Below are 11,929 nucleotides of genomic sequence, written 5' to 3' on the forward strand. Positions count from 1 at the left end.
GGATCTGGGAATACAGGTCCATAATTTATTGAAAGTGGTGTCACAGGTAGATAGGGTCGTAAAGAAAACTTCTGGCACATTGGCCTTCATAATTCAAAGTATTGAACACGGGAGATGGGATATTATGTTGAAGTTGTATAAGCCATTGGTGAGGCCTAATTTGGAGTAGTTTGTGCAGTTTTGGTCATCTGCCTACAGGAAAAATGCAAACAACGTTGAAGGAGTACAGAGAAAATTACAAGGATGTTGCCATGACTGGATGATGCTGATGATGACGACGTCGACTCAGGCCTGAGAGGCCAGCGTTGGGCATTTTCATGCCTTACAAAGCACAGATCGGAAGGCTATGTGGAGCACCACTCCTCACACAGACATTTCGCAGTATTTTTCTTTTATTCTACGAGGTCGAGTTGTGATCTCGACACTCAACCCGGCACGGATGGAAAGCGTACTCGGGAGCAGACCAACTGGATTTGAACCCGGGATCCTCCGTTCCGGAGTCCGGCGCTGATGTCACTGCGCCACCGGCCGACATTGTGCTGTGACTGGAAGACCTGAGTTATAAGGAAAGAGTCCTCAGAAGATTGAGAGGAGATTTGATAGCTAAGACATCTGTTAGTCTTGTGAAACCATGGATCTGTGCCTGGAAAGTCTTCACTCTCCAGGGCACAGGCCTGGACAAGGTTGTATGGAAGACCGGCAGTTGCCCATGCTGCAAGTCTCCCCTCTCCACGACATCAATGTTGTCCAAGGGTAGGGCACTAGGACCCATACAACTTGGTACCAGTGTCATCACAGAGCAATGTGTGATTAAATGCCTTGCTCAAGGACACAACACACTGCCTCGGCTGGGGCTTGAACTCACAACCAGGTTTGATAGAGGTATACAAAATTATGAGGGGTATAGATAGGGTAAATGCAAGCAGGCTTTTTCCACTGAAGTTGGGTGAATGTGAGGGGAAACTTCTTCACTCAGAGGGTTATGAGAGTATGGAATGAGCTGCCAGCACAAGTTGTGCATGCTAGATTGATTTCAACGTTTAAGAGAAGTTTGGATAGGTACATGGATGGAGGGCTATGGTCTGTGTGCAGGTCAATGGGAGTAGGCAGCTTAAATGGTTTCAGCATGAACTAGATGGGCCAAAGGGCCTGTTTCTGTACCGTACTTCTCTATGACTCTATGACTCTCCCTGAACTATACATTGGAAAAGACTATCTATCCCACCTCATATACCTTCAATACAAGTAAATAATAACAATTTTTTGGTCAGTTATGTTTGGGTTGGAATCACGTTATGCTGCGACTGGACCTGTCCAGCTCTCGGCTCTATCCCTCCCCCTCCAGCTTTCAAATCCCTTACTCACTCTTCCTTCAGTTAGTCCTGACGAAGGGTCTCGGCCTGAAACGTCGACTGCGCCTCTTCCTATAGATGCTGCTTGGCCTGCTGCGTTCACCAGCAACTTTGATGTATGTTGCTTGAATTTCCAGCATCTGCAGAATTCCTGTTGTTATGCTGCGACTGGATCAGGTTTGGCCCAGGTTTTCATTTTATACTTAAGCAGATAGTTCTCCTTCAGTGTTCACATCACCAGGAGAAATGAAGATTGTCCATGCGTTTCTGTCTGGAAACGCCCTGTACGTGGGGGCACACTTTCTATGGACCTAGCCCGGATATTAGCACACACTCAGTAATCCCTTGTAAATATTGTCATACACCTCGAAACCACCTGTCAATACTGACACACGCCCAGGGACTCCCTGTAAATACTGACACCCTCTCTGGGACCCCCTGTAAGTGCTGACACACTCCTCAGGACGATCTGTTAATACTGACACACTCTCCCGGGGACCTCTGTAAACACTGACACACTCCCCGGGACCCCCTGTAAATACTGACACACTCCCAGGGACCCCCTGTAGATACTGACACCGTCCCAGGGACCCCCTGTAAATACTGACACACTCCCCAGGACGATCTGTAAACACTGACACACTCCTTGGGGCTCCCTGTAAATACTGACACACTCCCTGGGACCCCCTCTAAGTACTGACACACTCCCAGGGACCTTCTGTGAATTCTGCCACACTCCCGGAGATGCCCTGTGAATACTGTTACACTCCTGGGGACCTCCTGTAGATACTGACTGACTTCTGGGGAGTCCCTGTAAATACTGATACACCTCTGGGAAGCCTGTGTAAATACTGACACATTCCCAGGGACCCTCTGTATATACTGACACACTCCCTGGAACCTTCTGTAAATACTGACGCACTCCCGGGTCCCCCTTGTAAATACTGACACACTCCTGGGACCCCCCCCCCCCGTAAATACTGACACACTTCCAGCGAGCCCCTGTAAATACTGACCCACTGCTGATCCCCTGGAATAATGAAACACTTCCCCCGGATGATAATTAGTGGCACACTCTCTGGGACCCCTGAAGCCACTGAGACTACCCCTGGAGTCCCTGGAACAAATATAGCAAACTTTGTGACCAGCAATCACATTTAGTAACTGGGTTTGGGTGTTCAGATGTTCTCTGCACAATAACGTCGCACTAAGCATTTCTGAGCTTGCACCACACAAACACTGTTAGGGATGTGTGAATGCTCTTAATCATTTCCCAGCAATAGAAATAATTCTCATTGCGCAACAAAGGAAATATTCATTAGTAATCTTCCCTTGAATGTTTTCATTTTGCGTCAGTTTCCTTTGGATTCCACTGAAGAAGGCTTTAAAAGGGTTTCCACAGATCGGGACATTGCTCTGTCACCTTTAGAAATGTCACATAGGAGACAGGTCCTGCTTTAAGTCTGCTGATCTTGTTCTGATGACTTGGTTGCAGGCTGACTGAAATTGGCAACTGAGCCCCTGACTGCCCTCATTAAAGATCCCATGGCAGCATTCAAAGAGAAGCAGAGGAGTTTCCCAGAATCCCGGCCAATATTAATTCCTCAGTTTACATCATAGAAAATCCCCCAGCCATTTACTTCAATTGCGCACAAAGTGCCTACCAGTTTTCTATATTTACACAAGTATTTTCTTGGCTTTGAAATATCTTACGTCAATCTGAATCTTGCAAGACTTTCATTTTGTTTTCATCGTACCTGACGGAGAGTGGCACAGGAGCTGATGATGTCACTTCGATCCACGAGTATTCTTCTGAAACAGTAATAAAATTATTGCCCCATTTTCCAGCTCCGTTTTCCTTTCGGCCCATCTTGGCACTGTGTAACAAAGAGAGTGAGCCAGTAAGCACGAGATGTGCAGATCACTGATGTTAACACCGTACATTACATCCTCTATCACCCGTGAAATTAAACACAAGAGGACTTAAGTCCAAATCCTGTGTTTTGGTAATGGAAGCATACCAGCTGTCGCTGTCTGAGCCGCCAATGAGAAAAGACAACATGACTTTAAGGAACTGGAGTGAAACCAAAAGCCTGATGGCAAGAGATCAGAGAGGAATTTCAAGCAGAGTGAACCATACAGCAAGATGCAACTGGAACATCAAGGTTTCCTGGTCTTTGTTAAGTGTTCAGGAGCAAGACACCAAGGTCGATCTGCCTGTGAGGAGTTTAGCGTTATAGAAAGCGTCAGTGGGTAAGCAGGGCCTTCTGCCTCTGAGTCCACACTGGCCACCAACCACCCATTTTACACTAATTTCTGTTCTCACTACATTTCTATCTACTTCCCGCACAGTCGGGGGGGAGGGAGGAGTTTGGGAAAGGGGGCAAATTTACAGTGGCCAGTTAATCCATCAAGCTACATGGGAGAAGCCCACACAGGCACAGGGAGAATAATGTTCAAGAACCGAATGGTTGAAGGGAAGTAGCTGTGATTGAACTTGGTGGCGTTGGACTTCAGGCTTCTGTATCTCCTACCTGAAGGTAGCTGTGAGAAGTGGGCATGGCCTGGATTGGGACTCCCATACTGTTAGGGGTCCAGATGGTTTTGAGTTTGTAAAATGTGTTCAGGAAAGTTTTCTAAATCAATATATAGAGGTACCAACTAGAGGGGATGCAATATTGGACCTCCTGTTAGGAAACCAGTTAGGACAAGTGACGGAAGTGTGTGTAGGGGAGCACTTTGGTTCCAGTGATCATAACACCATTAGTTTCAATTTGATCATGGACAAGGATAGATCTGGTCCTAGGGTTGAGGTTCTGAACTGGAAGAAGGCCAAATTTGAAGAAATGAGAAAGGATCTAAAAAGCGTGGATTGGGACAGGTTGTTCTCTGGCAAAGATGTGATTGGTAGGTGGGAAGCCTTCAAAGGGGAAATTTTGAGAGTGCAGAGTTTGTATGTTCCTGTCAGGATTAAAGGCAAAGTGAATAAGAATAAGGAACCTTGGTTCTCAAGGGATATTGCAACTCTGATAAAGAAGAAGAGGGAGTTGTATGAAATGTATAGGAAACAGGGGGTAAATCAGGTGCTTGAGGAGTATAAGAAGTGCAAGAAAATACTTAAGGAAGAAATCAGGAAGGCAAAAAGAAGACATAAGGTTGCCTTGGCAGTCAAAGTGAAAGATAATCCAAAGAGCTTTTACAAGTATATTAAGAGCAAAAGGATTGTAAGGGATAAAATTGGTCCTCTTGAAGATCAGAGTGGTCAGCTTTGTGCGGAACCAAAAGAAATGGGTGAGATCTTAAATAGGTTTTTTGCGTCTGTATTTACTAAGGAAGCTGACATGAAGTCTATGGAATTGAGGGAATCAAGTAGTGAGACCATGGAAACTGTACAGATTGAAAAGGAGGAGGTGCTTGCTGTCTTGAGGAAAATTAAAGTGGATAAATCCCCGGGACCTGACAGAGTGTTCCCTCGGACCTTGAAGGAGACTAGTGTTGAAATTGCGGGGGAAATTCTGGGAATACAGATACAAAATTCCCTAAAAGTGTCGGCACAGGTAGATAGGGTCGTAAAGAGAGCTTTTGGTACATTGGCCTTTATTAATCAAAGTATTGAGTATAAGAGCTGGAATGTTATGATGAGGTTGTATAAGGCATTGGTGAGGCCGAATCTGGAGTATTGTGTTCAGTTTTGGTCACCAAATTACAGGAAGGATATAAATAAGGTTGAAAGAGTGCAGAGAAGGTTTACAAGGATGTTGCCGGGACTTGAGAAACTCAGTTACAGAGAAAGGTTGAATAGGTTAGGACTTTATTCCCTGGAGCGTAGAAGAATGAGGGGAGATTTGATAGAGGTATATAAAATTATGATGGGTATAGATAGAGTGAATGCAAGCAGGCTTTTTCCACTGAGGCAAGGGGAGAAAAAAACCAGAGGACATGGGTTAAGGGTGAGGGGGGAAAAGTTTAAAGGGAACATTGGGGGGGGCTTCTTCACACAGAGAGTGGTGGGAGTATGGAATGAGCTGCCAGATGAGGTGGTAAATGCGGGTTCTTTTTTAACATTTAAGAATAAATTGGACAGATACATGGATGGGAGGTGTATGGAGGGATATGGTCTGTGTACAGGTCAGTGGGACTAGGCAGAAAATGGTTTGGCACAGCCAAGAAGGGCCAAAGGGCCTGTTTCTGTGCTGTAGTTTCTATGGTTCTTTCTATGGTTCTATGATAGTGGGGATCTTTGATAATGGACAGTGCTTCCTGTAGACGCTCACAGTGATGGGGAGGCATGTGCCTGTGATGCATAGGGAAGATCGTTGGGCTGGCAAGCGCTGCGGACGAGGACAAATGAGGATGAGGGCTGGTAGAACCACCGGCTGAGCAAGTCACTCCCAGGTCAGTAGGTCCCAAGATCAGATGTCTATGTGAGTAGAAAACACAAGGGCTGGTGACCCCATAGGTAGATAAGTCGCTGAGTTCGGAGTTTGAGGCCTAGAGTTCGGGGTTCCATCATAGGTTAGTCAACAATAGGTTTCAATAGGTATATTTAATGTCAGAGAAATGTATACAATATACATCCTGAAATTCTTTTTCTTCGCAAACATCCACGAAAACAGAGGAGTGCCCCAAAGAATACTGGGAGCAATACTGAAGATTGAATCCCAAGGGTCAATAATAAGTCCGGAAGTCAAAGTCAAAGTAAAGCAATTATGAAAGTCTGTATACGTCACCAGATACTTTACTGAGATTCATTTTCTTGCAGGCATTCACAAGAAAGTAAAGAAATACAAAAGAATTTATGAAAAACAATACATAAACAAAGACTGACAAACAGCCAATGTGCAAATAAGTAATACTGTGAACATGAGTTGTAAAGTCATTGAAAGTGAGTCTGTAGGTTGTGGAATCAGTTCAGAGTTGAGGTGAGTGCAGTTATCCATGCTGGTTCAGGAGCCTGATGGTTGAAGAGTAATAACTGTTCCCCAACCTGGTAATATGGGACCCAAGGCTCCTGTACCTCCTGCCCGATAGTCGAGCAAGAAGAGAGCATGGCCTGGGTGGAGGGGGTCCTTGATGATGGACGCTGCTTTCTTGCAGCAGCACTCCTTGTAAATGTGCTCAATGATGGAGAGGGCTTTGCTTGACAACAGAGAGCTATGGTCATTGTGACTGAGTTTGCTTCAACTACGTTCATCGATCCAATTTTTCAGTGGTGAGAGACTGAAGAGTGCTAGCATCCAGAGGCATGTAGGCAAGCTGATACACTTATTTCTAAAGGTTAACATGCAGATAGAGCAAGTGATTTGGAAGGCAAATGCTATGTTGCCATATATTGCAAGATAACTTGAGTAGAGATGGCCTTAGGCACTCGTCAGACCTTCTTACCTACAGGAGATGCTTGCAATAGAGGGAGAGCAGTAAACATACACCAGTCGGATTACTGACAATGGAGGTTTGTTTGCTGAGGCAAAGTTAAACAGGTGGGACTTATACTCTGCATAAGGCCATCAGGCATAGGAGCTGAACTAGGCCATTCAGCCCATTGGGTCTGCTCCGCCATTTAATAATGGCTGATTTATTATACCTCTCACCCCCATTCTCCTGCCTTATCCCCATAACCTTTCATGCCCTTATTAATCAAGAGCCTATCAACTTCTGCTTTAAATATACCCATTGAATTGGCCTCCACAGCTGTCTGTGGCAATGAATTCCACAGATTAAGAAATCAATGGCTTAAGAAATTCCTCCTCATCTCCGTTCTAAATGGATGTTCCTCCATTCTGAAGCTGTACCCCCGCCGGTCCTAGACTCCCTCTCTATAGAAAACATTCTCTCCACATCCACTCTATTTAGGCCTTTCAAAGCTCCACTGAGTACCGACCTGGAGCCATCAAACATCCCTCATACATTAACTATTTCATTCCCGGAATTGTTGTTGTGAACCTCCTCTGGACCCTCTCCAATGCCAGCACATCCTTTCTTAGATCAGGGGTTCAAAACCGCTCAGAATACTCCTTTTATTCTCTCTCCTCTTGATCGTCCTAGTTTCTCCTACACCCACCCCAGCCCCCATCACCCTGTTCCTTTCCCTTTACCCACCCATTCCAACTGTCCACTCCCCCCACTGGGTCCCCTACCCCACCCACTCCATCTGTCCGTCACCCACCCACCCCTCCCACTGGGTCCCCTCCCCCACCCACTCCATCTGTCCGTCACCCACCCACACACCCCTCCCACTGGGTCCCCTCCCCCACCCACTCCATCTGTCCGTCACCCACACACTCCTCCCACTGGGTCCCCTCCCCCACCCACTCCATCTGTCCGTCACCTACACACCCTTCCCACTGGGTCCCCTCCCCCACCCACTGCATCTGTCCATCACCCACACACTCCTCCCACTGGGTCCCCTCCCCCACCCACTCCATCTGTCCGTCACCCACCCACCCACCCCTCCCACTGGGTCCCCTCCCCCACCCACTCCATCTGTCCGTCACCTACACACCCTTCCCACTGGGTCCCCTCCCCCACCCACTCCATCTGTCTGTCACCCACACACCCCTCCCACTGGGTCCCCTCCCCCACCCCCACCCACTCCATCTGTCAGTCACCCACACACTCCTCCCACTGGGTCCCCTCCCCCATCTGTCTCTCCCCCACATGCTCCCCCTACAGGGTCCCCTTCCTCCCACTGTTCCCATCTGCCCTCCCCATCTCCACCATTTGGTTCCATGTTCTATCTTCCTCTCCTATCAGATTCCACCATCTGCAGCTCCTCCATACCAGGAGGTGAGGCAACCAGTGAGAATGATCTCCACTGTACATTTGTAGAAATTTGCTAGAGTCTTTATTGCATACTGTACCAATTCTCCCAAAGCTCTCAGTGAAATAGAGCCACTGTCTGCCTTATTTTTAATTGCATCAATGTGCTGGGCCCACGATAGATCGTCAGAGAAGCTGACACCTGGTCACCTGGAGCTGCTCACTCTTTCTGCTGCTGACTCCTCAGTGAGGACTACTGCCTGCTTTCCCGACTTCCCCTTCTTGAAGCGCGCAATCAATTGCCTGGTCTTACTGGCGTTGAGTGCAAGGCTGTACATCACCTTGTCACCATCTGAGATTCTGCCAACAATAATGACATCATCAGCAAATTTATAGGTGTGCCTACTCACAGCCGCCTACTCACAGTTATGCGAGTCGCGAGAGTTCAGGAGATGTTACTTCTGATCTGCACTGACGCTGGTCTCCCAGTAAGAAAGTTAAAAATCCAGTAGCAAAGGGAGGTACAGAGACCCAAGTTTTGAAGCTTGTTGATAAGTAATAAGAGGGTAATGGTGTTGAATGCTGAGCTGTAGTCAATAAACAGTAGCCTGATGTTCGTATTACTGTGGCCCAGGTGGTCCAAGGCCTAGCAGAGAGCCAGTGAGATTACATTCGCTGTAGTCCTGTTGTAGCCCTGCTGTGGACGTTCCCAAGCCCGACTGTGAAAGGAGGAGGGTTGGGCATGGGGCTAGCCACCCCATCCGGTAAAAACCCAGAGCTACAGAGGAAGGATACACCAAGAAGATGGGGACAACTTGAAAGACCGGCCCAGGACAGAGGACTCACCAGCTGCTGTCAGCGGCCAATGCCCAGTGGGCCAGTAGGGCTGAAGAAGAAGGAGAAGCCCTGTTGTGGCAGTAGACAAGATGCACCTTTCACGGAACACAGAACTTAGAATAGTACAGCCCTTCAGCCCATGCTGTCCGTACCGAAAACAATACTGAATTAAATTAATCCCTCCTGCCTGCACATGTTCCATGTCCCTACATTCCCTGCATATTCATGTGCCAGTCTAACAGCATCCCCCACGCCTCCCCCACACCCCTGGCGGTGCACTCCAGGCACCCAGCGCTCTGTGTAAACATCTTGCCCTGATCACCTCCCTTAAACTTTCCCTCCTCTCACTTTAAAGAAACGTCACCTCGCGTTTGGCATTTCTATCCCGGGATAAGGATTCTGACTTTGTGACTGACACCCACTATTCTTGGTGACTGGCACCCTGCCTCCTATTCTGGAACTTGCTGTATGGAAATTGACTCCCCAGTTTTCTGCACTACAGCACTGATTGCCCATCAGAAGTGATTCCGCCGGCAGCTTTGAAACGTTCTCTGATTCGGAAAGGTTTTTGAAAAAATAAGCAAGTCTTTCCTCCTCCAGCTGGAGTACTGGAGGTTGTCACGTACTGCTCCTTGTGCAGCTAACAGGAGACAGGCCAGCTATACAGTGAGAGAAACACGACAGGTTTTCAGACCTCTGCAATAATATTAGGTTATCAGAGGCATTTTGCCAAATAACATGGCAAGACACTGACAGAAATCCACAGAACTGGTGCTGGCAGGTCTGATTAGTACAAAAGCTTGGCACTGGATCTTGTAACCTCAGGATTGTAAAGTAAGCATTCTTATTATGAACATGCTAAGCTCCTGTGAAATCTAATTAGCACTGAAATGTCAAGATGCCCACGTGCTTACACTGACAGCAAGCCACATGCATAGCAGTGGTACCGACTTCCTTACCCATGGAGCCAAGTCCACTGAACTGTGGTTTGAGGGGCAGCAAGGGAAGTGGAAATCCGCAAGACCTGAATGCGGATGGGAAAGTAATTTTGTTTGTAGCACATGGAGAAATGGGGAAAGGCAAATCACTGCAAGCAGGGAGCGAGTGAAGAGCTCGCAAAGGCCGCAAAGAACTGAAGGTTAGAACTCCAGCAAATGTTCCCTTCACTCATTATACAAACTCCTGCTTCAGTCGAAGCTTCTGGGCCAGAATTTCTCAGAATAATTCCTGTCAAAGAGCTTTGTATCTTTGAAATTGTAAGCAATTTCAGGCACAAAATATTGTGAGTCTTAGTTGGGCGGAGCGGCTGGGCGGGGGGGTGGGGTGAGCGTGTCAGTCACTCAGGGGGAAGGTGTCAGACACTCAGGCGTGAGACTGTCAGTCACTCAAGGAGTTAGGGTGTCAGTCACACAGGAAGGGTGACAATCACACGGGTGAGTGTGTCAATCACATGGGGTGAGTGTGTCAGTCACACAGGGGTGAGGGTATCAGTCACTCAGAAGTGAGTGTGTCAATCACACAGGGAGGGTGTCAGTTACACAGGGGTGAGGGTATCAGACACTCAGAAGTGAGGGTGTCAGTCACACGGGGGGAGTGCTATCACTCGAGGGGGAGGATGGTCACACAAGAGGGAGAGTGTCAGTCACTCAGTGCTGAGGGCGTCACTCACACATGAGAGAGGTGACAGTGACAAAGCCGGAGCCCAGCTACCTCACAGCTCCATGATATGATTTCAGTCCCAACCTCCTTTGCACTCTGTGTGGAGTCTGTCAGCTCTCTCTCTATTTTCTGTCCACATCTCACAAATGCACGGGTTAGTGGGTGAATTGGCCAATGTAAATTGCCCCTAGTGTGAAGGTGAGAGGTAGAATCTTGGGGGCATTAGATGGGTGTGCGGTGAGAATATGCGACGGGAAAATAAGTGGGGAAATCGGATTGGTGGAGGCGTCAGTGATTCTGCAGATGCTGGAAGTGTTGAGCAGCACACCCAAAATGCTGGAGGAACTCAGTATGTGAGGCAGCATCGATGGAGAGGGTGAAGTGTCTCAGCCCGAAAAGTCAGCTGTTCATTTCGCTCCATGGACATTCCTGATCTGCTGAGCACCCCCAGCATTTTGTGCAGATGGGATTGATAGGATAGTCTTGAAGAACCAAATGGCCCCCTTGAATGTCATAAATACAAAATGTTTCAGTTTAAGCATATTGGGCCTCGGTAAGACTGCACATGAAGTATTGTCAATATTTTTGGTCTCACCTAAAAAGGGGAGCAACTTGCTGCTGAGAGGCTGAATCAATGATCTATCAGTCTGTTTCTTGGATTGACAGCACCTCCTGTGCCAGCCCTCCAGAGGCTGATTTGTCACCCCTGCCATTTCCTTTTCAAGTGCTTATCATTTCATAGAATCCAAACACACAGTACAGTCCTTTCAGCCCACAATGTTGAGCCGAACCTTCAATTTACTCCTTAATCAATTTAATGTTTCCCTCCCACACGATCATCCATTTTTCTTTCATCCATGTGTCCAAGAGTCTCTGAAACATGCCCAATGAATCCACCTCTAACACCACCCCTGGCAGTACACTCTATGGACTTACCACTCTCTGTAAAAGACTTACCTCTGACATCTCCCCCTAGATTTTTCTCCAATCTCTTTAAAATTATGCTCCTTGTATTAGCCATTTCTGGCCTGGGAACAAGATGCAGGCTGTTCACTCTAACCATGCCTCTTATCACCTTATACACCTCTATCAAATCAATTCTCATCTTCTTTTGCTCCAACGAGTAAAGCCCTAGCTTGCTCAGCCTAGAAGACATCCTCTTTAATCCAGACAGCTTCCTGGTGAATCTCCACTGCACGCTCTCTAAAGGCTGATTTATATTTGTGTGTCAAATGTACGCCGTAGGTACCGCGTACCCTACGCCAAACCCTACGCCGTAGGGAGACGTGCACCTCCCCAAAAATGTAACTTGCGTCGCGGCG

The 11,929-nt window shown here is 47.4% G+C and overlaps 1 long non-coding RNA gene across 1 annotated transcript; it reads right to left on the minus strand.

Annotated features, from left to right (window-relative positions):
* Positions 1-362: 362 nt before the first annotated feature.
* Positions 363-9,089, minus strand: LOC134340381 (uncharacterized). Its single transcript, XR_010016538.1, has 3 exons — positions 8,958-9,089; positions 3,110-3,229; positions 363-554 (listed from the first exon to the last, which is right to left on the minus strand). It is a non-coding gene; the product is annotated as an uncharacterized LOC134340381 (long non-coding RNA).
* Positions 9,090-11,929: the final 2,840 nt, after the last annotated feature.

Source organism: Mobula hypostoma, chromosome X1, assembly GCF_963921235.1.
Source record: "Mobula hypostoma chromosome X1, sMobHyp1.1, whole genome shotgun sequence".
NCBI classification, from domain to species: domain Eukaryota; kingdom Metazoa; phylum Chordata; class Chondrichthyes; order Myliobatiformes; family Myliobatidae; genus Mobula; species Mobula hypostoma.